Source organism: Cricetulus griseus, chromosome 7, assembly GCF_003668045.3.
Source record: "Cricetulus griseus strain 17A/GY chromosome 7, alternate assembly CriGri-PICRH-1.0, whole genome shotgun sequence".
Lineage (NCBI taxonomy): Eukaryota > Metazoa > Chordata > Mammalia > Rodentia > Cricetidae > Cricetulus > Cricetulus griseus.
In genome coordinates this window covers 13,784,904-13,812,274 of record NC_048600.1, presented here as the reverse complement: position 1 = coordinate 13,812,274, position 27,371 = coordinate 13,784,904, and the positions used below count along the sequence as shown (strand labels likewise).

General features: G+C 45.9%; 1 long non-coding RNA gene across 1 annotated transcript in view; it reads right to left on the bottom strand.

Annotated features, from left to right (window-relative positions):
- The window catches only part of LOC118238134, a 31,295-nt gene extending 7,373 nt beyond the window's left edge, over positions 1-23,922 (bottom strand). Inside the window, exons 1-3 of the long non-coding RNA XR_004770767.1 lie at positions 23,791-23,922; positions 10,393-10,620; positions 3,500-3,534 (exon numbers count right to left, since the gene is read on the bottom strand). This is a non-coding gene — a long non-coding RNA (uncharacterized LOC118238134). The remainder of the gene's footprint in view (positions 1-3,499; positions 3,535-10,392; positions 10,621-23,790) is intronic.
- Positions 23,923-27,371: the final 3,449 nt, after the last annotated feature.

Here is a 27,371-nt window from a genome sequence, read left to right as displayed (position 1 = left end):
CTTGCCTGATACCCTCGACCTCCCTTTCTGTTCTCACCTGACTGTACCAGGGCATTCCAAGCTCCTTTGGATTTTCTGGGTTTTGAGTCTATCACTCCAGACCCTACAGATAGGGTTGTTTCAGCTTCATTCTCAGCTAAGTCTGGTTCAGGGACTATTTACTTGGTACTTCTCTTATTTCTGTTGGCTTTCCTTCCTCATATATGGTTTTCTTTTTGTGCTTACAGGATTATTTCTTCTTTTAAAAACATGTCTTCACTCTCCCTTTGGTAGAGGGAACAGACATGGGTGATACACCATGTTCCATATTAACTGGAAGTTCCATGCCCTTTGCTTTCCTAATTTAATCTTATAATCTTGAACGTTATACTTCTAAGGTTCTCCATGGAAATTCCAGCCACTCAACACAGCATCCAACTGGGTGGGTGAATCAGCACCGGTTTTTCCTGGGCCATCATGACTCGAATAGAATGATCAAGTCAAAGTATCTTTTTTCATTTTGAACCACAGCAGTTGAGCATCTTGTCATTTGAGACCCTTCTCCATATCTTCAACTGTTCCTCAAGCTATGATATCCTTGAGCTGGGGTATCACTTTTACTGAAGGAGCAGGACCCTCTCCAGTATCACCCCTCCATCTTGGAGTTTCTGCCCCTCCCCACTCTTGTCCATCTTACTTGAAGGTGTGCAGTGTGGAGACAGATGGAGAGTAGGAATTAAGCACCATATCCTCCACTATATCTTCATGAGGCAGGTATCTTCCACCCAACAGTTACCCATTCCTCTTCTCCATGGCCTCAGAGGTAGAAGCCTCCTTGCAAGAACTAGCCTGTGAGACATGGACACATTGTGCTCCAGAATGAAGCCATCAGTCATGGTGAGCCAGGAAGAGCTACAAGAGAAGTTTGCGGGACAGGTCTGAGCATATGCAAAGCTTTGCCTAGCAACATTTGAACAGTTAAAGCTGCACCTTTTCCAGGGGAAATGTTGTCAAAGGGGGGGGGGGGTCACACAGACTGTGTCCCAAGCTTGGTCCAGTCACCTGTGCTTCATAAGCCAATTAAAAGAGCCACATTAATAGTGCAAAGCAGAAACAGGTTTATTCAACATGGCCACATTGAGAAGAGGGACAAAGGGATCCATCATTTTGCAAGTCATCTTCAGCAGAGAGAGAGGGTCAAGGTGTGGTCTCACCCACCACTGACCCATCATTATCTGGGCTTTTCAAGTCTCATTCTGTAAGGTGGTTTGACAAGTTGATAGAACTGTGTGAAACCTCTTTCAAGGGGACAAGTTCCCCCTATGGCTTGTGCCTTTTCCTTCTCCCAGCATGAGGTTCCTAGAGGAAATTCCTACCGCTTTGGGATCTATTGTTTAAATAGTCTGATGGACTGAGAGATACACTGTCTCATTAAAATATTTTCATTTCTGCCAGGGCTGTTACATAAGGACACAGTATTAATGACTTTTCTCATTGCTCTGACAGAGTACCTAACACAAATAACTTACGGGAGTTTATTTGGTTCATGGTTGGAAGGAATACAGCCCTTCATGGTGGATAAAAGTATGGAGACTGGGGTGGGCAGCTGGGATGCTGGGTCTGTAGCCACAGGGACTTAGGGGTTGGCCTAGTCAATCCTAGTGGATTAAGAAGCAACGAGCTCAGGAAGTATAAGTTTCCATAACACTCAGGATCTGTTTCTACAGCCCTACACTTGTCAGTGAGGCCCCACATCCTAAAGGTTCCATAACCTCCTGAAATAGCATCACCAGCAGGAGATCAAGTGTTCAAACACATGAGCCTGCCGGCACATTTACATTCAAAACCATAATAGCTACCTTTGATGGGGATGGAAGTAGGATGGAAAGAGGATGTGGCTAGGTGCCACCTGAAGATCTGGGTGGTCAGTTCAGATAGGAAGGGCCCTTAAGGATAGCTTGCTTTCACAGACCTCATGCTCAGGAGGCTAACACAGAGCAAAGGAGAATAGGGGTACCAATGCTCAAGAGGGAAAACATGGGTACCTTCCACATTCTCTCTCCCCAAGTCCTCACCATCACCATCACAACCACTCCACAGGCTAGGTATCTATACCGGGATCTGGTATTGAATTACAGTCCATCAAAGCAAGGGAAAGGTCCGGAGCCATTGAAGAAGGACGGGTGGCAAAGAGGACAACTTAAAAGAAAAAAGGCAAAGGTACAGAACAAAAGGGATAGGATGCAGACACAGGAAGCAATGATGTGAATGGGTGAGAGATTCATGAAGGTCCATGTGTGGATAAGTCTCTTGAGAGCCTGGGTAATAAACTGGGTGCGCAGGAGCTGAGTCAAGAGGAAGTGCCCACAGGAGAGAACGGAGACATTTGTTCTCGTTTAGAACATGGGGCCAATTTGAATTTTCTAGTCATATCTAAATGTTTCATTTCATCTCGTTTTTTTTTTTTTATGTAATGCATCACTTCTTAGAAAACATCAATAGGGATTAGGTGAGTTTGGAGTTTTGCCTTTTATTTCCTCTATACAAAAAAGTGAGTTCAGAGTGTGACTCAGTCGTAAGTCCTTGGCTTGCATGGATGGAGTCCTAGCTTTGGTTCCCAATATAGAAAAAAAGTAGATAAATAGTAACATAGCCTCAAGATCGTCTCTGGTCACCAGAGCCCTTTGTCATCTAGTTATCCTACTGTGCCTAGAGAGTCTAATGTTTGTGGCCTTCAGGCTGGGTGTGAGCTTAGAGGGAAGGTTAAGCCAATGAGGTCAAGGGGTGTGTGTCCAGGACAGTGTCTAAATGGTCCCCCCTTTCCCATCTTTACTGACACTCCTGAGAGTGTCCTGGAAAGCTCATTTGTACACCACACAGGTTTGCACACCACATGTTTACACACCACCACCACACAGTTTTGCACAGCACATCTGTTTGCACACCACACACATCTGCACACCACACACTTTTGCACACAACACATGTTTGTTGAGCACCTGGCTCTAACCAAACACATCTATCCTAGTCATCCCACCCATGCTCTATGAAGCCATTTGTCACATCTCCATACTGGATGATGAGGTCTTTGGCCAAGAGTTTTCCCACAGGGTAGGGTCCTGCTTGGGAACACATTCTCTCCTTCCAGAGCAGGCCCTGGAAGGAGCTGGGGAGCTAGGTAGCAGACTGAGTGTCGGTAATGCTTCCAAGCTCACCAAACCAGTGACTAGCACAAGTAAGCTCACCTACACTTTCTAAGCCTTTCTTCATTTTCCTCATTATCCCAAGGAATCCCAGCAGCTATGAAGAACCTTGGCCTTCGGTGGTAGTAACAGCATTGCAGCCCAGGTCTGGTGTGTCCTTCTATTCCAGTGGAATCTCACAACTTCCTGTCCATCCCAGATGCTGCCTCAGGCTGTGTGGTTCTGAGCAGGAGGTCACACCACAGGGCCAGAGTGGTGTCATAGCAGGAAAGAACCCAGGTCAAAGGAGAGGAAAGGAGGACAGGGCCTCTACTCACCACAAAATCTCATTTCTTGTCAGGAAGGTCAGAGCCTGCAACAAATCAGAGAGGTGACCTGTCACTCGATCCAGCCCTATCGTGGCCCCTGGAAGAGCATGGAGCCACAGGAGAGGGAAGGCATTCTCTCATTGTACTGTTGAGGAAACGAAGGCACTACATCCTACAGGAGGAGCAGGCCTGTGGTAGTAGCCAAGGGCAAAGAGGTACCATACCCTCCTGGGGTATGGTACATACCATACCATGTCGTGGGAAGCAGGTAAAGTAGCCCAGACTGGGAGAGTCAATCAGAACCAAACAACACCCTGGGCTCTAGGACAGGGGGTGGGGGTGAGGAGGTTGAGAGTGCTGGTCTGAATCAACATAGATACAAGTTCAGCAGAGGCATCACTTCGGCCTGCTCTGCTCTCCTGAGCTTCAGGCAAGAGTTCTCTTCTTTGTCCCTCCTGCCCTGGGAAATCCCTACTTCTGTCCCAAATCTGTGACCTTACTACCCACCTGGTACTCTTCCAGGTCCTCCCACTGCATCTGGTACCTCAAACACTGCCCCATGCCAACCCAGCCTCCTCCTGCCAGCAGTACAACTTCTGCCCCAAGGGCTCAACAGCTGGTACAAGTCCGTTGATTCAGTTGCTACGGTGACCAGCATTCCACCTTCTGCCCCCGAGTTGGCAAACGGGTTCTTTTGGTGCCCTGGCTAAGAAACGTCACCTCCAAAACAACAAAGGCAGGCCAAAAAGCAGTCTTAAGACTGTTGACTCAGGGAGTCACAATGCCTGGGATGGAATCCCAGACCGGCCACGTGCTTACTGTGTGACCTGGGGCAAGCTACGCAACCTCTGTGATGCTTTGTGCCCTTACCTCTTCAAGGGGATAATAATTGCAGGACCGTTGTGGGGTTCACTGAGTTGACGCAGGTTGTGATTATTGACAAGTAAAAAAGGGTCACTAAGTGTTAGAGCCAGAGCCTGAGTACTGTGCAGGGTGTGGGTTACTGAGATGGAGAAGCATAGACCCTGACTTGGCAATCAGAAGGGCACTGGACATCATCAGACTGAGTCCCCATCGGAACAGAAGGTGCATTCAAATTTGGAAGACATGAAGGGACGCTACACAAAGATGAGGTTAAAGGCTTCTACCAAGGTGGGGCAGAAGTCAGGGCTCCTATCATGGAGCTGCTCTGGTTCTGGCCAAGGGCAAATGGACTGAACACTACAACATCACTCTCTGATTTTTTGGGGGGACAGAAAGTTGGATAGAATGGGCAGACTATAGATCAGAAAAACAAAACAAAACAAAACAAAACAAAACAAAACCAAAAACAGAGAAGCTAAGCAGTGCTGCCATTGACACTAAAGTTCTGGGGTCCCCCAGAAATCTTCTCCCTGTTTTCCTCCAAGATATTATGCATACCCACCCTCGTGGTACACACAAGAGTCCCTTCAGCCTATAACATAGAAGGCCACAGACTGTCCTGGGAGGAGCCTGGGTCTCTGATGTGGTGAATTCTCTAGAAATTCTGCAGAGAATTTGTTGCCTGTCTTTCCTCCACACAAGTAGATGCTAACAGAAAGAAGCCTAAGCTTCATCCCTTCACTTACTGAACAGTCACCAGCGTCAGGCATGTCACTGGACCCTAGAGAGGAACAACTCTTAGGATCAACTTCTACGAAATATCTGCTCTCTATATACGCACCCTATGCACACACATCCCTGGAGTTGGAAGCCGATGTCACTAGAGGTAACATTACAGAGGCATGAATATACACCAAGAAGACAGGCACATCCAACCCCTTGATATTATAACAACTATGAAGTTCAGGCTTGAAAACTGTACAGTCAAGTTGCAAGAGAGAGGGGGGAGAATGAGAGAGAGAGAGAGAGAGAGAGAGAGAGAGAGAGAGAGACACCCATAATATTTTAAGTAAGTTTATAACTTTGTGGGCCTTGGGATGCATGTAGCCTTTGAGCTATAGGCCAGAGTTGCCCAATTGTAGCTAGTGACAATAGCTATTACATGTGGTCATCAAGAACCTAGACTTTGAAATGTTAAAGACAGAATTTTGTCACTTTAAGCAAATCATAAAACTACTGTAAGCCTCAGTTCCCATCTCTAAAATGGGACTTATAAAAAGTCCCTAATTCTAAAATTGCAAGGATAAAAAAGAATAACAAATGTGTAGCTTCTTTTTTGTTTTTTAATCAAAATGCCTGGTACAAATTGAGTACTTGAGAGAGGACAGACAATATTGCTTTAAAGTTGAGCTTGGAAGGAAGCAGGCAGTTACTAAACCTCATCCAAACTTGACTGCTTCTAATTCTCATGTGCATCTGCCAAAAGCTGCTTTGGTTCATGCTCGGAGCTTCTTGCTCCCTTGCTCTGGGGACTGTAGAGTTGGTGAGGTTAGGGGATGCTCTGGGGGTAGGTAAGCAAGCTGCAGGTCTGGGACACCCAGGGCAGCCTGGGAATCTTTGAGATGCCACCCTGGCAGCTATGTACTTCTCCATCCAGTCTTTTTTCGGATGCCTTGATTATACAAGGTGCAGCAGCTTGGCATCAGCTGACCCTTGCTGAAAGAGGGCAACAAAAGCAAAGGAAAGAACCACCCAGCAGCTCAGAGCTCTCAGCTCCTCATGCAGCCCCTATAGGGCCAGGAGGGAGGCTGGTGAAGAATACAGATGACACCTTGCCCAGACACACTCCAGGAATGTGAACCCACAGCCCTCAGGAAGCTATAGTGCAATAAGAGGCAGATAACAAGGGCCAGGCCAGAGGCCAACACTGGAGCTGTTGGACATCCCAGAGCCTCCAAAGGAGAGCCATTGGAACAGAAGCCTGAGTGACAGAGCTGAGCCAGGTTGAGAAGATGGGGACAGTGTTCCAGGCCCAGGAGGCAATGGAATCCAGCCAGAACTGCATAACACTGTACGGATTTTCACATTTGTTTTTATAGGGTACCTTCCCTTCTGAAAATGATGCGTGTTTGTCATTTACAACTGGTATATAAAGGTGCCTTTATAAACATTGCTCTTTAATGAAAAGAAATAGGAGCCCTTTTAAAGAAAAAGATTAAGTGAATAATTTTACAGGTCGTGGAGGAATGCAGTAGAAATTACAAGGTGCTCTGTGTGCTCGTGGGCTCGCTCTCTCTCCCTCCCTCTCTCTTTCTCTCTCTCTTTCTCTCTCACACACTTTCTCTCTCACTCTCCCTTTCTCTCTCTTTCTCTCTCTTCCTCTCTCTCTTTCTCTCCCACTCTCTCTCTGTCATTCTCTCTCTCTCTCACTCTCCCTTTCTCTTTCTCTCTCTCCTTCTCTCTCTCTTTCTCTCCCACTCTCTCTCACTCTCTCTCTGTCTCTCATTCTCTCTCTCTCTCTCTCTCTCTTCTCTCTCTCTCTCTCTCTCACACACACACACACACACACACACACACAGCCAAAGTATGCCAGCCCTGCTACTCTCCCATCTCCTTTAGCTTTCACCCTCCCTGCCCCCATCTGTCCCTAGTCCACTCCTCCCCCACCCCATCCCCAAAGCTCTGTGACTTCATCCTAGATGGGCCTTTTATTGGTTCTCACCAATAACAATAGTAGCAATAAGAATGTCACCTTACATTTGCATATCCCTTTACAATTCCAAATGCTTTTATATGTACCATCTCATTTGCTCAAGGAATAAAAGACCATGCATTTAAAAAGAAAATGAAAGAAAGAAAAAGAAAAATTCCCCCACACAAGGTTCTGCCTTCAATGTATTAGCCAACCTGTGTTCCTCCCCCAGTCCATGGTACTCCTGGACTCCTGTGGTGCTACAATGATTTCAGAAGAGGTGTGATTGAACAGTGAAGAGTCTCCAGGAAGGATGGTTCCGTGACTTGACTTCCCAGGGTCTGCCTGAGGTAGGTTTCTGTCACCTTGCCGGGAACTGTACAGATTCTTAAAATTCCAGCCCCTTCCCGAACTTAATTTATTTTTACTTGTCTCGTCAAATCCAAGAGTCATTGGAAAATGATTGTTATCCGAGCTATGTAAAAGATTCTCACAACCTAACAATACAAAGAAATAAGCCAACTAAAACAGGAGTTGGGGGGTGGAGTTGAGAGATGGCTCAGTGGTCAGGAGCCCCCGGGTTCTTACTGCTCTTGCAAAGGAACTGAGTTCTGATCCCAGCACCCATATTAGGTGGCTCATAACTGCCTGTAACCCCAGCTTTTAGGGAATTAGAGGTCCTCTTCTGGATTCCATGGGCACCTGCATTTGCACACACACACACACACACACACACACACACACACACACACACTTTAAAATAAAATAAGCCTTAAAATGAAATTAAATTTAAAATGGGCCAATGATATGAATAGGCATTTCTCCAGGAAGATAAGTGAATGGCTTGGCAATCCATGAAAAGTACCTCCACATCATTAGCCATCAGGGTAGCCTTGCAAATCAAAACTACATGGAGACGCCTCTTCGCACCCACTAGGATGGCTGCTTTAAACAGAAAAATAACTGTTCACAGCACCATTAGCCCCAAAAGCCAGAAGTGAATGCAAGCCCAAAGCCCATTAACTGTGCATACCTATAAAGTAGAATATTACTTGGCACTACGAAGGGTGAACTATGGTCTCACGAAACAACATGCATTAAGAACAGTCATAAAAGGCTCCCCCTGCTTAAAATATCTGGGGTGGACAAATCCATAAGGCGGAAAGTAGATTGGTTGTTTACAGCAGCTCAGGGGCAGGGAGCCCCGGAGTGACCGACTGCAAAGTGGACCGAGTCTCTTTATGGGTACAAGAATATGTTCTAAAATTAAATGGTGGTACAGCTCAGAATAGCCTAAAAACTGTGAAGTTACATACTTTACGGGAGTGAATTGTATGATGCGTCAATTATACTTTAAAGCTGTTATTTTAAAAATGACAAGGTATGTTTAAGTGCTAACTCGGTGCCTGGAATGTAAGTAAGCCACCGTAAATATTATTAGAAAATGTGTAAATGAGAGAATTCAGGTCTATTTCCTCAGCCTAGCCATCTAAGCCAAGGGGCTCCACCCACACCACCCCCTGACTACTAGTGATTTGGAAGTTAGTTATTTCCTCTGTGGCAGGTAGCAGACCTGTGGGAACCCACCCTGGAGGGGGGGCGGGTCTTGGGGACAAATGTCCCTGAAGATAGAGACCAGGATGCTTGGGAACATCCCTAGAGCCCTGGGAATCTGGAGCTGGAGCCCTGCTTTCCCACAGAGTCTAGACGTCTAGAGTTCCACCCTATCATAGCACTGGTCCAGCACTGTGCAGAGCACAGGTGCTCAGCCCACGAACAGGTGCCCAAGGCAGAGCTCCTGGCTTCCGCAGTCTGATGGCATTGTGCAGGGAGCTAGCAGTTTCCTGATGCCCCAGAGATGGGATGTAGAGGGCTTAGCAGCCTGTCACCTGATACGAAGTTCACTACCGTGCTTTCCCAGAGCCTCAGCACACTGCACACATTACCCAGAAGGCTAAGTGTAGGCAATGTGGACAGTTAGTACCCTGAAATTTAAGCTTTTATGGCTCCTCCCTCTTCCTCTAGGACACTTTTCCCATTAGTTTTCCTATTCCCATTGCCTGGGGGAAATAGAATTGCTAGGGGTAGGGAACTGGAATAAGTGGCTCAGGTCCCCAGCCCTGTTTTCTTTTTAAAACATAAATCAGACATTTGACAATCAGAAGGGAAGGCTAAAGGAAGCAGAGACTAGAGTTTGTGAAAAGACAAATGAAGAGCTAGTTGCAGAGAGGGAGGAATGAAGAGCGAAGGGGTCTGTACCAGGCTGGCGAAACCCACAGAAACAGCTGGCCTGAACAAGGGGGAACACAACTACCCCAGATGCTATCTGGGAGGCCAGTACAGGACTGATCCAGACCCCTGAACATGGATGTCAATGAGGAGACCTCTGCACTCTAGGAGGGCCCTGGTTGTGGATTAGTATTTTCCCTGGTGTAAGAAGGGACTTTGAGAGCCCATCCCATGTGAAGGGATGCACTCTTGCCCTAGACACATGGGGAAGGGCCTAGGCCCAGCCCAGGAAGATGTGGTGGACTTTGTGGAGCCCCTGTGGAGGGCCCTACCCTGCCTGGGGAGTGGAGGGTGGATGAATGGGGGTAGGTGGGGGGGGTAGGAGGGGTGTGGGTGTGGGTATGGGGAGGGAGAGGGAGAAGGGATTGACATGTGAAACAAGCTTGTTCCTAATTTGAACTAATAAAAAAAATTAACGATTAACTGGAAAGAAAAAAAGGCAAATGAAGGGCTGGTGAGATGGCCAAGCAGTGAGAAGGTGCTTGCTGTGTCAGCCTGGGCATGTGAGTTCAAGTCTCAGAGACCACAGAGAGGCAGAAGGAGAGAACCAACTCCACAAAGTTGTCCTCTGACCTCTACATTGTCATAGTAGCCCATGCTTTCCAACACATCACGCGCTGTGGATCAGACACACACACACACACACACACACACACACACACACGCACACGCACACGCACACGCACGCGCACGCACACGCACACGCACACGCACACGCACACGCGCACACACACACACACACAAGCAAGTAGACAAAATATTTTGGGGGGTAAATGAAGGGGACAGGGGATATGGCTCAGTCAATAAAGTGTATGCCATGAAAACACAAGGACCTGAGTTCTTATTCCCAGTATCTAAGGAGTTTAGGGAGAAAAAAAAAAAAAAAAAAAAGGCTAGGTGTAGTCATGAGGCAGTGGGGAGGATCCTGAATGAAGACATGTAGTTTCTTTTTGAGCTGCTGGCCAGCTAGTTTAGCTGATCTGTGAGTATTGGGTTCAGTGAGAGACCTCTGACTCAAAAGGAAAAAAAAAAAACCCAATACACATTATATACATACCCAGGGCCAGATGAAGACAGAGGAGACGGACCATGCCATCAGGAAGGCTGTGAGGGTCTACCACACAGAGAAACTTCTACTGCTTTGCCTGGTTCAGGATACTCCATCCCAGTATCCAGCCTGCTGTCACTCAGGCACTGGCTAGAGAACCACAGCTGTTTGCTTCCCAATGCTTTTCTTAGCCTGGATAACACACCCCTGTCTTCAATGGTACTGGATACGGAAAACCTCCTCAGAGAAAAACAAAGGGGGGGGGTGAGTATCCTTGACATTCAAAGAGCATGAAAGGCTGGGGACAGAGGACAGAGGAAATGTTCTGGGGCCCTGGACAAGGGTGGCCTTGTCCTTCTCCAACTTGCATCAGATGCTCTGGTGCCCCACATTACACCCTGGTTTCGGGCACTGTCACGTGAACAGGTCTATGTGAGCTTAAGCCATCTCCCAGTGACTGAATTTCCCCATGAGCTCTTCAACCTTCAATTTCTGCCTTGGAATCTTCTATTAGAAAAGAAATCTTGAGAACTGGAGAGATGGCTGAGCTGGTAATAGTACCAGGTGCTCTTGCAAAGGACCTGAGTTCCATTCCTGGCACCCACATGGTGGCTTACAACTGTCTGTAACTCTGTTTCCACGGGATCTGACACCACTGAACAGTATGGAACACAGATATACAGGCACATAATACATTCTTAATTAATTGATTAATTAATCTCTGTAAGCTGTGTATAGAGGACAGCTGAAAGTTAAGCTGATGGTTTTGGATGACCTTCACCGGGTGTTGGCTGGAGCTTCATAGAGACAGTTCTATGGCTCCTGCAGGTGTAGGTAGAAGTCCAAGCTCTTCCAGGTGGACTAGGAGCCTCTCTCCTGCCTGTCTCTCAACTCTGGGATCAACTCTCAAAAGACCTAAAAAATGGTCCTGTATCAGAGTTTGCTTTCATCTGACACCATGCTAGAAGGTACCAAGAAAGCGGGGAGCAGCTGCGTGACAAGAAAGGGAACTCCAAAATCATGCTCTGTCATTGGAATGGCTTGAGCTTTTAATTTGCAAATGTCATAGACAAACCTTAGCCACCAGCCTTTGAGGACTTCGGCTTTACCAAGAAGCAGGCTGAGGTCCAAGGTGGGACACAGGGTAAAATAGCCCGACTGGTCCTGGAAGCCCATTGTCTCCTTGTCTATAGACCTTGAAGGGTGGGTTGCTTTCTGGATGTCACAGAATCGATCTAATATCGATCCTATCTATGCCAATACCTTGTGAACCATGCAGCAGGCCTGGGACTGGACCTCTGTGCTGTGGTCTCCTATCCCATGCTGCACACTCAACATTAGCACTGTCTTAGCTAGTGAATTCCCCACCCCTCCCCCACCCTCGTGTGTGTGTATGTGTGTGTGTGTGTGTGTGTGTGTGTGTGTGTGTGTGTGTGTGTGTAGGCCAGAGGACAACCTCAGAAATCATTCCAAATTGTGCTAGCTCCCCATGTGCCCCACTCGGATACCTGTTAGCTTAATTCTCCCCAGTTACCTTTCTACTGAGTGTTCCCTTCTGTACTTCTGCTTGGTGGCTAGGGCTTGAGAGTAGTGCCTACCTGTCCTTGCCTAGTATCAATTTATTCCCAAGGTTATTTTTGACCCTTCTGAGGTGTCCCAGGTGCTTTACTAGTGTTGGAGATAATGGTGAGCAAGACAGACACAGTTGCTGGCCTTGAGAAGTTAGACTTCGTCGAGGGGAAACTGAGTTGATGATCATTGAATTATCTATGGAGTCACACCGTGGCCAAAGAGCAGGGAATAGCATGGCAGTAATATAACAATTGTATAACTCATCCAGAGCTCAGGGAGGCTCCTCCAAGGAGGGGACATCGAGCTAGACCTAAGAGAACAATAGCAGAGGCAGACATGAGGGAAAGTGCTCCCTGGGAATGGAGGAGCATGTGGTGTAAATGGAGTTCTTAATTGGTCTAAGAAGTAAAAAACCTGGAGTCAGATATAGAGGAAAATGCTGAGAGATCAGAGAGAATAAGGAGCACACCAAACCCACCTTTACCTCATTAAGCTTCCCAGTAGAAAAGAGACCAAGTTCCTGTTTCTTCCCACTTATATCCTCTCTCTACCCAGCCATCTCACTTCCTGTCTGTCTGTATAGACTTCTGGACCTCTATGGTTAACTAGTGGCTGGCTCCACCCTCTCTGATCTTCAGACTAGCTTTATTTGTACAAGCAAGATATCACCACAATGTGGGAAGGACCCCCAAAATGAAACGAGGTGCTGGAAGAACAGAGAAGGCTGTTGAGTTGACGAGTCAAGGGCAAGAGCCAGGAGAGCACCACAGGAGATGGCTTGGGGCAGATGGCCATCAGAGCTCTCTGTGAAAAGTACTGGGAAGTCTTTGTAGGGAGTAACGGTGAGAAATGACATAATCTTATTTCTGTTTTCAAGGGCTCGCTTCCTCAGAGGGTGACTGGCGACTGTGCTGGGGAGAAGTGTGAGGAGACTACGGAGTAAGCCACAGGATGGCTGGGACAAGGTTGTCCATGTCAGACGGGACTCAATGACTTCATATGACAACTCAAGAGGGATGGTGTATTGGAGGGGAGGGAGCATGAACCGTGTGTGACCCTCAGGATTCCAGATAGCAGCAGGGAGGGAATGCTGAAGAGTTGCTGATGGAAAAACAAGATTTGAAATGCATTATTCGTGGTGTCTATGCAGCACATATGGGACGATGACAAGAGATATTAGGACTTAGGTCATTACAAAGCTCCAGGCTATAGACAGACATTAGGGAATGTCTGGGCATAGCTGGCATTGAAAGCTACAGGTGAGATCAGCTAGGAATCCCAGGGTGGAAAAGACAGGGCTCCTGCTCACCCATAGTTCTAAGGAAGCAAGTTCTACACCCTGTTTTCTGGGTTGGCAGAATAGCCTATCAGAGGCCAGCCTTCCCACTGGAAGTAAAATCCAAAGCCACCTACTTGAAGGTTGTCAGTACTGGAGGGGTTCAGTCCCCCAGGGGGAAGCATACAGAGGTGACACTCAGTCCTGTTCATTCTTGAGCAGCTGGCGATCAAGGCATGACAGAGCTACAGTGCAAGCAGAAAGTGAGGGGTTAGTGGGAGGGTTCTGCCATCCCCCAAGGTAGGGAAATAAGTGTGAAGGTCAATCTACAAGGCAAGGAAGATCTGAGGGCCAGGAACTCTGGGAGAAATGAAGCACACACACAAGTCAGTGCTCAGGGCAGCCTCCTAGTGCAAGTAGCAGTCTGTGACTGAGAGGTGGGGAACCCGGAAGAAGAATCGTTAACAGCTCTGTGAGCCATGGAAGACACTCTTGGACTTAGTAGCCCACCTAAGAGGAAGGGCCTTAACAAAGAAGCAGGCTTGCACCCAGAACCCCAGAGAGGTTAGGCAGCAGGAGGAAGGGTGAGCCAGAAATAGAACAGCTCCCAGTCTGACCGCCAGCATCATAGCAGCCCAATCCCAGGCTGGATTAGGGTGACCTTCCGCTTTCCTGACGGCCTTCAGGAAGGCAAAAATAAATCTTCTGTGATGAGAGGTAACATCAGTCAGAGCCCAGAACATCTCCATAATAGAAACACCCCACAGGGGATCCAGATCTTGGGCTTTTCTGATCTAGACTTTAAAATAGCTGTGATTAATACGGTTAAGAAAATAGATGACGAGGTGCAGAATTTCACAGGGAACTGGAATCAAAAGGAGCAGGTGGAAATGATATAATACATAGAATTTGGAAACTGGTATCTTTTAAAAATGGCTAACAAGGCCTGAGGGTATAGCTCCATGTCAGAGGGCTTGCCTAGCATGCACGAGGTCCTGGGTTCGATCCCTAGGACCCCATCACCCCCACCTCCACACCCCTACCCCTCACCCTCTCCACCTCCAACCCCCTACCCCCCCACCACACACACACACACACACACACACACACACACAAAAGTTAACAGTTTTTCTCTGTAGTCAGGAGGAAGGGTACCCCCGGGGGAAAGCAGGTAGCTATGATGCCCAACAGGTCCAACTTACAAACTGGATGGATGGCAGATGGGAGGCAGGGCCAGTGATAGGTTCTTTGTATCAAAAACCCCAGGCAGATCCCCTGCCACGCTGGAACTTGGGTGTCAGATGAAGAAATCTGAATTTTCTTCCTCAGACTAAGGATGAATAGTAGAGATGTTTGTCTGCTTTGTTTTAGTTTGCTTCAAGGTCAACTTAAAACAAGTTTTAAAACTGATAGTTTTCATTTTTTTAAATCAACACTGTTTTAAAACATCAGGAGATGCAATAATCACTCAAGTATATCAGTCACTTTTGTTTTTTAAAAAGATTTTTAGGATTAATTTTTACTTCTTATTTTATGTACATTGGTGTTTTGCCTACATGTATGTCTGTGTGAGGGTGCCAGATTTGCTGGAACTGGAGTTACAGACAGTTGTGAGCTGCCATGTGGGTGCTGGGAATTGAACCTGGGTCCTCTGGAAGAGCAGTCAGTGCTCTTAACCACTGAGCCATCTCTCCAGCCCTTATTTTTACTTTCTTAAGCATGCACGCACTTTGTGTGTGTGTGTGTGTGTGTGTGTGTGTGTGAGAGAGAGAGAGAGAGAGAGAGAGAGAGAGAGAGAGAGAGAGAGAGAGAGAGAGCTCATTCACGTGGACATGGATGAAGGTGCCCAGGGAGGCCAAAATAGAGAGCTGGGTCCCCTGAAACTGGATATAACAGGTGTTTTTGTTTTTTCTGGGAACCAAACCTGGTTCCTCTGCAAGAGCAGCAAAGCTCTCTTAACCTTTGCACCATCTCTTTAGCCCTCACTTCAGTTACTTCCAACTGTTTCTCCATCCCTGCAAAGGTTTGTCTCTGGGGTTTTTTGTTGTTGTTTTAAACCAAAGTATAGAAAGAGCCCATGTTACAATTTGAGACCGTAACATTGAACTTTCAAACACATTTTTTTCTTGTTGAGCAAGACCTTTCTGGCTGGTTTATTTTCTCCTTCCTTTACTGACCTTGTAAACTACCTAATTGTGAAATGTGGTTTGTCTCAGAGCACCTCTTAACACTGTATTCTTTAAAATAGGAGATTTTTCCATTGCATGGGAGACCAACAGCAACGTCTTTAGCATGCACGTGCACCGAGCAGGGCTCCGCGTCACTTACTCAGGGACATATGGTTTTCATCAGCTACCTCTCTCTTCTTGGCAGCCACCAGAACAAGGGTTTACATTTCATTTAGCAAATGTCCCCTCAAGCCCCTTGCACCAAGCTTTCATTTGCTACTCTACCCCTTTCTGTTTCTCACAATCCTATCTCTGCTTCATTTTTCAATGAATGCCAATCACTAGCCAGGCAAACCGAACTGGAGGAATAGCCTGTCAGCCAGACCTGGCCAGCAGAGCCTGGAAGCAGAAGCTGGCCCAAAGGCCTCTGGGAATTGGAGCAGCCAGGATGAATGGGAAATACTTCCAGGAGAAGGTTCTTGAAGCTGGTGGAGGAATGAGAAGCTTGTCTCTGTCGTGGAGACCTCCTCACGATTCCCATCCTACTTAGAATAGACACTGATGCCTCGAAACGGTCTCTGAGGCATCTCTTCAGCCTCATCCCGAGTAACTCTTCCTCACTCGCTGCATCCTGACTGCAATAGTCTCTCCAGTTCCTCAAACTCTGGCATGTTGAAGTTCCTGGGGCAACAGACCCCTACGTGGCTATGAGGTTAGGGAGAAAGGTGGCTCAGGATAGCCTGTGTCCTCAGGATACTTGGCGCTCCAGGCACCTTGTAAATTCCTGTCAGCGATAGAATCACCTCATTGCTGGAACCAGGATTAGGTCTGGGCCTCATCTAGTCCACTATCTTGTTCTTCAGGTGAGGGACAGAGGCTGAGATTGGGGAAGGGCTGCTCATCCCTTAAATGGGCTCCTGGTACCAAGCCAGTTTGTCAGGGACCTACATAAGAAGCAGATGAACTAATTTTTCTATCTCTACACCACCTGGCAGCCCAAACTCCAGTCTGACTCCTCCCCTGGACGTAACAGAGCTCTGGGTAAACCAAGCGAATGTTTCTCCAGACTTTTCCAACAGCTGGTGTTCTATCAGACACTAAGGCTAATGACCATGGGTCTGAGTTGCTAATTGTGATACCCTTGGCCACACAGAGTGGTATGAGAGACTGACCCTGGTGAGCCAAGGACTCTGAGATCTACAGGAGGGAGAAAAGTGGCTTCCCTGTGGCTCTGAGCCATGGCTGTTTCTTCAGCTTGGGAGGCAGCAGGACCTGGGAGATGAGAACATAGCAGTTCCAGACGGCTCTTGAGCTGGAGAGACAGAGTAGAACTAGAGGTGTGCAGACAAGAGAGCTGATGGGGTCAGGATGAGAGGATGTGTCACCTGGCCAGGTGGGGCTGGGGAAGTACTGCCAGTCAACCTTAGCAGCAAGAAAGAAACAGGTACAATTTAAGCAGCCATCGGTACTGTTACAGATAATTCTGCTGTCCAAGGAGCCGAGACTGGCTGCACTCAAAGTTCCTTTCAAGTGATGGGCAACCCTCCCTTCCCCAATCTGAGCTTCTGTCCCTCATCTGGAAATAATTCACACCAAAGAGACAACTGACCTCAACATGCCTGTAGACACTGGTAGGAGAAGGAGTAAGGATTAATAATAATGTTGATTGTATTAAAGGAAACAGTAATTTCAAAGCTGGTCCTATGACGGCTTCTGAACCTGGCCCAGAGGCAGGCTGGGGCAGGGCTGAAGTACTCCATGGGGACTCATAGGAAGTCGAGGGAGTTTGTAGTGGGGGAGACAGAACCCTGTTGGAGGCTGGGGCTCAAAGAGGTGAGATGATTAGTGAGAAGGTGGAAACAGGACCTGGATGCTGGTGTTGGGTGTATTTTTCTGCTGAGATGCAACACGATTTCCCTGGTTATATGAGGAGAAAATATGTTCCATATGCCTTCCGCTACTATGTTGAAGGAAATCAATGAAAGAGATCTATGCCTTACATTTGTCTTGATACAAAACAGAAAAAAATAGTCCCAGGAAAGAGACAGCAAAGAGAAGGAGCGGGGAAGGAAAGGAAAGGAAGGGAAGGGAAAGGAAAGGAAAGGAAAGGAAAGGAAAGGAAAGGAAAGGAAAGGAAAGGAAAGGAAAGGAGGGAAAGAGGAAGGGGGAGGGATGGCAAAACGTGATATCAGAGAAGATCGGATTGGAATCAAATCCCCAGAGATACTGCAGACAGTCCTAGATTTCCTGTGGGCTGAGGGCTTGATCCGTTTTCTCTCATACACAGACAGGCAGGGTGGTCCTGTTAGGCATTCAAGTTTTCAATCTGTGTGTAACTCACTGAATGGTCAGGAAGGAGACAAACTGGGACTCATGAAATCCATTGCAGGCATCCTGGGGCCTTGAGGAGGTCCATCCTCTAGGGATCTAAATTCAGGTCTGCTAGGAAGGCCTTTGCTTTAGTCATGATACCCAAGATGACTATAGGAACCTTTGCAGGATAGAAGGAGAAGTGGAATTCTCTCTCTCTCTCTCTCTCTCTCTCTCTCTCTCTCTCTCTCTCCTCTCTCTCTCTCACACACACACACACACACACACACACACACACACACACATATGCCCAGACCCAGCTCCACGTTTCCCCACCTCTTTATTTTTCTTTTCTTTTTTTAAATATTTTATTTATTATGTATACAATGTTCTACCTGCACCAGATCTCATTATAGATGGTTGTGAGCCACTATGTGGTTGCTGGGAATTGAACTCAAGACCTCCGGAAGAACAGTCAGTGCTCTTAACCTCTGAGCCATCTCCCCAGCCCCCTCTTGCTCTTTCTTAAAACTACTTTTAAAATATTGATTGGCTCATTAACTGCCATTTAAGATGACTGAGTGGCTTCATCTATATTTCAAGGCAGTGCTGGGATTTTTTTTTACTATAAAAAAGGACACATTCCTTTCTCTCCACCTAGAAACTGAGCCTGGCCCGGGTGCTGACTTTAGTGTCCCTGGTGGCCAAGTCTTTACAGAAGTGTAAAAAACTTTAACTCATACAGAAACCATGATGGAGGCCCTTCAACAGGTCTTACCAATGGTAGACAGCCTGCCCGGTTGTCAGTACTTCATCCCACTACATGCTAAGGAATGTTTCCCCAGGAGATTATTATGGGGGTCTCCATCCAGAAGAGGACAGCCTGGATGCAGAAGCTCTAGAATCTGTTTCACATGTAAGATGAGCCAGGGGCATCACGTCTCGAGAAGGACAGGGGAAGGTGAGCCCACAACTGTTAGTGAGAGCTTTTGCTTTACTCAGGAGGGAAATGAGACAAAGTAGATCAGGCAAGAAAAATGTTATTGGCTCATGTTAAAGGGTGGCTTGAATCAGCCTTGAGAATGGCTGAATCTAGCGTTTCACCAGCATCCCTGAAGTTCTTTTCTCCAGTGGCCTGTCTCCACTTATGTGATCCATAGCTGTACCCCAAACTACATCCTCAGGGCTCTGACTCATACCATCGCTCAAATATTTCCTCCTCACGTGGCAGGAAGCCTTCTTAGTCATCAGTAGCCCTGGATTCATATTCTATTTAGAGACCCCATCAGAAAAAGATAGTCTTCCCTAGCCTGTGTTGCAAGAGTTGGAGGCCCAATCAGTTGACTCAAACTTGAAACCCAGCCCTGTCCCTGAAGCAGCTCACGTAGCCAGGTCAGGTGCCCCATTGGCCTGGCTTGGGCATGAGCACACTCCCTGATTTGGAGAAGACTGCGGTCAGAACTACCTAAAGCACATTAATTAGATTCCTTTTAGAAAGTTCTATCAACACAGGGAGGGCAGAAGCGGTGCCAGGCAGACCAAACCAGCAGACGCTCCCCACAGCCATCTACAAATCCTGAGAGAATCTGCTGTTTTCTTTCTGGATAGCACAAGTTTAATCACACCATCCACTTTCTTGGTATCTTTCCATGGCTGCTCATGGCCCAGGAAATAAGGGCTCATTCCATACGATGCCATACAGAGAAGTGTGTGCTCTGGCCTGCCCCCTGCTCAGCCTCACCCACCATCCCTACTCACTCAGTCTCTCCTGGGTCCTTCCCACCAGAGCTGGAAGTCTCCATTCCCTCCTCCCACAGCAGGGGCCAGCTTTTCCCCTAATTCTCAGAGAACAACATAGCTCCCTGAAAGCTCATGGGGACAGAGGAAATGCCCACCCCAGCACAGCTAGGTGGCTAATCCCTGCTCAGAGAGGTAACTGCCTTGAAAACACATGAACCAGAGCTGACTTTAAGTCCTTCCCAAACACTATCCTACCTCAGGGGTGTAGGTATTCCTCCCACCACCGGGCCTATCCCAGCCTCCTGCCCCTAGATAGAGTCCAGAACTAAGTGAGCCCACTCTTGTGGCAGCTTCAAAAACTGATTTCCCCCTCTCAGATCCCAGACCTGTCCCATTACTGATAATAGAGGTAGTAAAAAAAATACCCATGGAGATTCCCCTGGAGCTGGGGAGTCAGGTGAGATGCCTACTCCCAGATCTAAGATGTGCTGTCCTGGGCAGCGTCCCCTTCATCTTTAAAAAGTGAATATTTCTTCTACAGTCTTCCCCCACCCCAGCCCCCAGTCTTGTGCAAACAACTCTGGTCCCAGACTGTTATCTATAACTTTTCAAGAACACACCAACCTCAAGCATAGCATGATGTGACTCCAAATTAGGACATGGTGGTGTTCTAAGAAAACAGTCCCAGAGGCACAATCTAAGTAATTCCAAAGGTCTTTTTGCTAAAGGGTGTTCACATCTCAGAGTCAGAAATCTCTGTAGGGCTCCCTGGGTGTTTTCCCATACTCACCAAGACTGGAGATGGGGGTTGAGGGTGGGGTTTGTTTCCTATTGACAGAGCACAGGGGTCAAGTGGTGAATTCCAAAACAAAAGAGTATCTTCTGCAAGCAAATTTTAGATGCCACCAGGAAGGCAGTGCCATTTCTTCTCCCAGTTAAAAAAAGAACAACTTATTATAATGTTATAATTCCAGGACAATGAGCAGAGAGAAAGGGTGAAGGCTGACGTCAAGGTTGTGTTGTGGGAGACCTATTAAGATGTCTAATCAAAACCCAAATCAAATCAGACATGGGAATTTCTCAGACTGTTCTGAACAGCAAAATGTTATATAACATAAGCTCAAAAGCAAGGAATAGAAAATTTCTAGGTAGCAAAAATGAAGCAAATGCAGTAACCATAGAAAGTCAGAAAGCCAATCTCCCAGCAAACACAGTCAAAGCAGGCAGTAGTGAAATTACCTAAAGAGGCCTTGATAATTCAAGGCACTTACTGGTTCCCAAGAAAAGAAACTCCTGCTACCAATGAGCTCACAGACAAAAGTGGAGTTCGATGCCAAGACAGGCATCCTACTGGCTCACATTAGAGAAATTAGAGATGAAGAACTAGTCTTGAAGGAACGTTTGGCCCATTAAGCACTTAAAGAAGTCAATGAAAATCCCACAGAACAAAAATAGAAAATTATAACCTAAGGACAAGATGATCTGGTCTCAACTCTGACCACCAGTTTGTCTATTTCTCTTTTTGTTTCATGAATTTGAAGCCTCCATAGACGTACATGCCTTGTGTGCCACCCAGTCCCCTCCAACTGATTCTGTGAAACGAATTTCTTTATCTTTAGAAATATTCCTTGCTTGGAGTCTGCTTGACATGATGTTAATAGAACCATTCCCAACAGTATAATCAAAAATTAGACACAAATTTAAACACCCCAATTAAAAGGCCTGGATGGATTTTTTTTTTCTTTAAACCATGGTCCAACTAAACACTTCCTACAAGAAATCCACTTAATATAGTTACAAATAGTCTAAACATGGACCTTATTCCTATAAACTGCTGCTGTTCTCCTGAATTATCTTTCTTCTATTGCTCTACGGGTATTATTTCTCAATAACAGCCCTTTGTCTGTGGTGACTACATAAATCCCTATCCACTTATTACACTTTGAGAGTGACAAATAATGGCCAGATGGGACACTGAGAAAATAAGCACAATCTAGAAGTATCCTAAGAAAGATGAAAAGTTACACCACTACTGCCTATTATATTTGCTTCCAATATTTCTTAAAATGTATTGATTACTTTAAATGTTGGTAAACAGCAGGGCATGGAAGCATACACCTTTAATCCCAGCACTTGGGAGATACGTGTGATCCCAAGCACAGACAGATCTCTGAGTTTGAGGCTAGCCTGATCTATGTAGCGAGTTCCAGAACAGCCAGGGATACATAGAGAAACCTTCTCTAAAATGAAAACAAAACAAAACCTTTGATCTTAAATCAAAGATTAGAATACATGGTATATGGCAAGTTGCAAAAGAAAGTACAGAGTTTCCCTATGTCCTCTGAGCCCCCAGACCTGCATACCTTGTCTTTTTCTACACTAATATCTTTTTTTGGTTACTTATTTATTTATTTATTTATTTATTTATTTATTTATTTGGTTTTTCGAGACAGGGTTTCTCTGTGGCTTTGGAGGCTGTCCTGGAACTAGCTCTTGTAGACAAGGCTGGTCTCAAACTCACAGAGATCCACTTGCCTCTGCCTCCCGAGAGCTAGATTAAAGGTGTGCACCATTAGTATGGCACATTTATTACAAATTGATCAACAAGTGCTGAAACATCGTTATTAAGTAAAATCCATAATTTACATGAAGGTTTTGACTCTGGGTTGCACAGTTCTGACTGTTGACAAACATATAATGCCATTTATCCACCACTTGCAGTATCATACAGAATCATTTTGTCACCTTAAAAATGCCCTGAATTTGCTTATTATTCTCCCCTGAATGATTAGAACCCATCAATCTGGGATTTTGCCCTTTCCACAATGCCATATGGTCAGAATGTAGACATTCAAACTGACTTCCTTCACTGAACAATACACACTTGAATTCCCTCTGTGACTTCTTGAGGCTTGATAGCTCTTCCCCCCCACCCCCCTCCCCATGGACGAACAATACCTCATTGTACTTGGATGCTGCAGCTTGCCGTTCACCTACTGAAGGATGTCTTGGTTGCTTCTAGTTGCTAGCAATTATGAACAAAGCTGCTATAAACATTTGCATACAGGTTTTTTGTGTGGACAACGTTTTCAGCTCATTTTGGCAAATACCTAAGAGCATAATTGTTGGAGCATATGGTGGGACTGTGTTTAGGTTTGTAAGAAAAGTGCCAAACTGCCTTAGAAAGTGGCTGTACCATTTGCATTCTCACCAGCTATGAATGAGAGCTCTTGCTCCACTTCCTGGCCAGCGTGTGATGTTGTCAGTGCTCAGGATTTTAGCCATGTCAGATGGCATGTGCACGGCATCCCAGATGCTCTGCTTTGTGATTCGTGTCTGAATCTGCCATTGCCTATCTTTCCACACGCTTACTTGTCACCTGTGTGTTCCATTTAGTTACATGCTTGTTCAGATCTACTGGCTGTTTTAAAATTGGATTTCAAGACTCAGTTGTGTATTTTAGATGGAAGGGTTTAATTTTTTTAATCGTATATGAGTTTCACTTTTTGCCTACCCATGCTTTGTGTTTTCATTTTTTATAGCAATGTCCTTCACAGGGTAGAAATCTTTGATTTTGATGAAATTCATCTTAGCAACTTTTCCTTTGTTAAATTATGTTTTGAAGTGTCCGTGTGAAAGTATCTTCAGAAAGTCATTGTCAAACCCAAGATTAGCTACATTTTCTCTGTCATCTTTGAGAAATGCCACAGCCTTAGGCATTTGGCTTAGAGCCAATGACTGAGCATGCAGAGGGGGTTAGAGGTTGGCCCCATCTTCCTGCCATGGAGTTCCTCTGCGAGCAACCTTTGCAAAGTCCCAGCCTCTCTCTCAGCCTCACCAGTTTGCAGCTTGATTCTAGCAGCTTCTCTACTGTCTCCTTTTCCTTTCTGCAGGGTCAGAACTTGATCAAGCCAGGAAAGTGTTGCCTGCTGTTTCTGCTTCCTCTTCTCTTTATCCCTCCTGTCTCTCTCTCTCTCTCTTTTCTCTCTCTCTCTCTCTCTCTCTCTCTCTCTCTCTCTCTCTCTCTCTCGGCATCTGCTTCCTACATCCCTCAGCAGATACATCACATGGAGCTTTGAGTTATATGGAGATGAAAGAAATAGATCATCCATTTGCCTAGCATGGATCCTAGAGGTGGGGCAGTTACAAAATAGCATTCATGATAAAGACTTCCTACTTTCTTGAAGCTTCCAGACCATGGCAGAGACACCGTCTTCTGCAGTGCCTTGGTTCTGTATTGTGGCTATGGAAATTGCCCTGTCACCTCAACCAAAACCCTTTCTTCTCAACACTCTCTATACTTCTTGCATGTGTCTTCATTTGCTGTTGCTATAACAATACCTGCCGGTGACTCAAACAAGAGGTTTCTTTAGTTTGTGGTTCTGGAGACTGGGGAGTTTTAGATCATGGTGCCAGCGTCCAGAGAAGGCCTCATGATGCTTCATTCTATAGCAGAATTCCAAAAGGGAAGCAGGTACCTGTGGAAAAAGGAAATCACACTGGGCAGCCTTGTTTTATAACAGCCCTCTGTCTTGGTGGCTGAGTCAGTTCTTGGAGAGTGAGAACTCACTCCCTTGAACAAGACATTAATCTCTCCTAATGACATCATTGTCTTTCAAAAGCCTCACCTTCAACCTCAGCCACAATGGCAGTCATATTTCAATATGACTTTCAGAGGGGACAAACAACATTCAAACCATAGCACATACCTTCCCCAAATTCCTTTGCTGGTTGAAATTGCTAGAATGAATTCTCTTTTCAGAAGCCTAAGGTAAAGGCATCACTAATTTCATAACTTGCTTATCCCTGAATATTTCATGAACAGTATTTTCTTACTGATTAGGCCAGATGTGGCAGTCCGCATCTGTAATCCCAGTACTCAGGAAGCTGAGGCATAAGGATCTCCACTGGGTCCTCCCTATATCAAGGTCATTTGGGGCTACAGAGCAAGACCCTGTTTCAAAAATAACAAGAGAAACTAAAAATGTCCCTTCAGTATACACCGCATTTCCATGGATCTGTCTCTTTCTTGGTCCTATTGACTAGATCACCTATTCAGAAACAAAGATCAACCTGCTTTAATCACTTTATAGTAAATGTTTTAACATTTGCTGTAACATCCTCACTGTTGTGTGTCAAAACTTGCTTGGCTATTCTTGTCCATTTTTTCCCCTCTAGATGACTTTTAGTATTAGCTTATAAAATTACATTTTTAGAACTCTTGTTAAGTTTTTTATTGGGTTTTTACTGAATTTATAGATAAATTTTGGAAAAATTTATGCCTCTACAATATTGGATCTTCACCAGGACCCATTTGTGTTGAGAGTTAGCTAAATGACTTGGGAGCAGGCCTGAATTTTGGAGGCACACAGGCTCATGAGCAGGCAGCTCCAGCAATACAGGGGCTATAGGAGAGAGTCTTCAGGATGTCCTGGGAGAACTCCAGTCTTCAGAGACAAAGACATAGCACCAAGAGAAGACTTGAAGAATGATGAAGAACTTCCCAGAGGAAACAGTGAAGAGAGTATATTCCAGGAAGGGATGGTGTGGACAAAGGTACCCAGGCATGAGAGAGCATGAGTGGCAGGGGGCAGGGGGCAGAAATGGTGATAGACTTAACCAGAAGGGAATTCATTTGACAGTGTATGGGGTCCTGGACTAGTCTAAGCACTACACTCATTCATTCAATCTTTACAACATTCTAATCACAAAACTATATAAATACTGGTAGTTTTCCATCACAAAAGAAGCCATTGCAGAGGCACTGAGGGGGTAGGGAATGTTCTGAAAAATGAAAACATGAGGTTGGCTTTTAAAGCCTTAGCTTTGGTTTGCAGACACAGGGATGCTGGTAAATACAGTCTGTGGCACCCCGGACACATTGTTAAATGCCTTTGAAAATGCTTCTGCCTTGATTACTTTTCTGCTGCTGAGACAAAATCCTCTGACAAAAGCAATTTAAGGAACAGGGGGTTTATTTTGGCTCATTGGAGCTATAGTCTCCCATGGTAGATAAGTCAAGGCAGCAAGAGTTCAACATAGCTGGACACATTGCACTTGCAGTCAGGAAGACATAAACAATTGGGGGGGGGGGCTCAGAGGTTAAGAACACTGGCTGCTCTTCGAAAGATCCTGAGTTCAGTTCCCAGCAGCCACATGGTAGCTCACAACCATCTGTAATGAGATCTGGTGCTGTCTTCTGGTATGCAGGCACACATGCTGTATACATAATAAATATAAAAACAGACAATAAATCTTTAAAAAAAAAAAAAAAAAAAAAGAGGTGAGCAATGGTTGCCTGTCCTCAGCCAGCTTTCTCCTTTAACTCAGGGAATGGTGCCACCCACCGTGGGTAGATCTTTCCGCCTCAATGAACTCAATCAAGATAACCCCCCACAAGCCTCCCATGGCTATGCTGGTAAACACTTGACAGCAGCCCATCAAGGAGAAAATCCCATTTGTAGGGTTTGGCCATGTCCAAGGTCTGCCACCTGGTATGACTGAGGAGCTGGATTTCAGGAGCCAGAACAGCCAGCCCCAGAGTGTCACTGGCTGTGTCCACTTTATTTATGAGAACACTGAGATTCACTCAGTTCATACCAGCAGTGGCAGGACCTGGAACAAAGCCTGCCTGCTTCCAGGCTTCATGCCCTCCTCCCTTGGAACTGGGCAGTGCTTTCTGTGTCCTGGGGGAGACCAAACTTTGCAACAGAAGAAATGGATCCTAAGCTGGACTCTATCACTTACTAGCTATAAGCCCCTTTATTTGTCCAATGACAGAGTGAGTGACCAGCACACGTGGCTCTTGCTGACTGACAAACATGGCTGAACTTTGTGACAAAAAACAGGACTTCCATCCCACCCACCCTTTGCTGAAGGGTCTGTAGCCAAAGAAAGATGGAAGCATCCTTTCCAACCAGAACCCCCCAACCCTGTCCCCTGACTCCCAACATTTCAGCATAGTCCCTTGCTTCCTCCTTTTCCCATGTGTTCCAGCACTGAAAAAAAAAAAAAAAAAAAAAAAAAAAAAAAAAAAAAAAAAAAAAAAAAAAAAACAGAATTCTTCTCAGAGCTGCTGGAGTCTTGGGCCCTATAAATCAGAGCATGTCCTGAGCTGTGAGACCAAATGAACACCCTGGAAAAGTCAACGATTAGGTGACTGTTTTTAAACATCATTCCAACAAGCCCAGACCTATCTGTGAGATTAATCTGCCTTCCAACTCTGCCTTCAGCAAAGACTCTGGGGGCTCTTTTTGTTTCTTTATCCTTTGGGGCAGTGGTTCTCAGCCTTCCTAATGCTTCGACCCTTTAATACAGTTCTACACGTTATGCTGACTCCAACCACAAAATTATTTCATTGCTACTTCATAACTGTAATTTTGCTACTGTTACGAATTGTAATGAAAATGTATGATATGCAGGGTATCTGATATGCAACCCCCAAAGGGGTTGAGACCCACGGGTTGAGATCCACTGCTTTGGGGCTTTCTTTTTTTTTTTTTTTTTTTTTTTTGGTAACCCACCCTGGCCTTAAACTTGCTATGTAGCCAAGGCTGGGCTTGAATTCCTGATCCTTCTGCCTCTACCTCCCAAGTGCTAGGATTATCAATATCCCTTTCTTGATGTTCAAGAAGCAAGGGGAGAAGGGCCCTCCCACATGGCCCGGGGTTCCTGGAAGCCATGCCCCATTCTCCGACATGACTTGGGCCCTCACCCACTCTATCTGGGTAGCTTTATCAGAAGACCAGGAATCTCTGAGGACTTCTGTAAGAAGACTGCATTAACCACTTTTTCTTTTTGTTGTAACAAAATACTTGACCAAAAAAACATCATGAGAAAGGAAGGGCTGCCTTTGGCTTACAGTTGGAGTGGACGCTACTTCACCACAGGGGAAAGGCACAGTGGGAAGGGTGAGTGGCTCC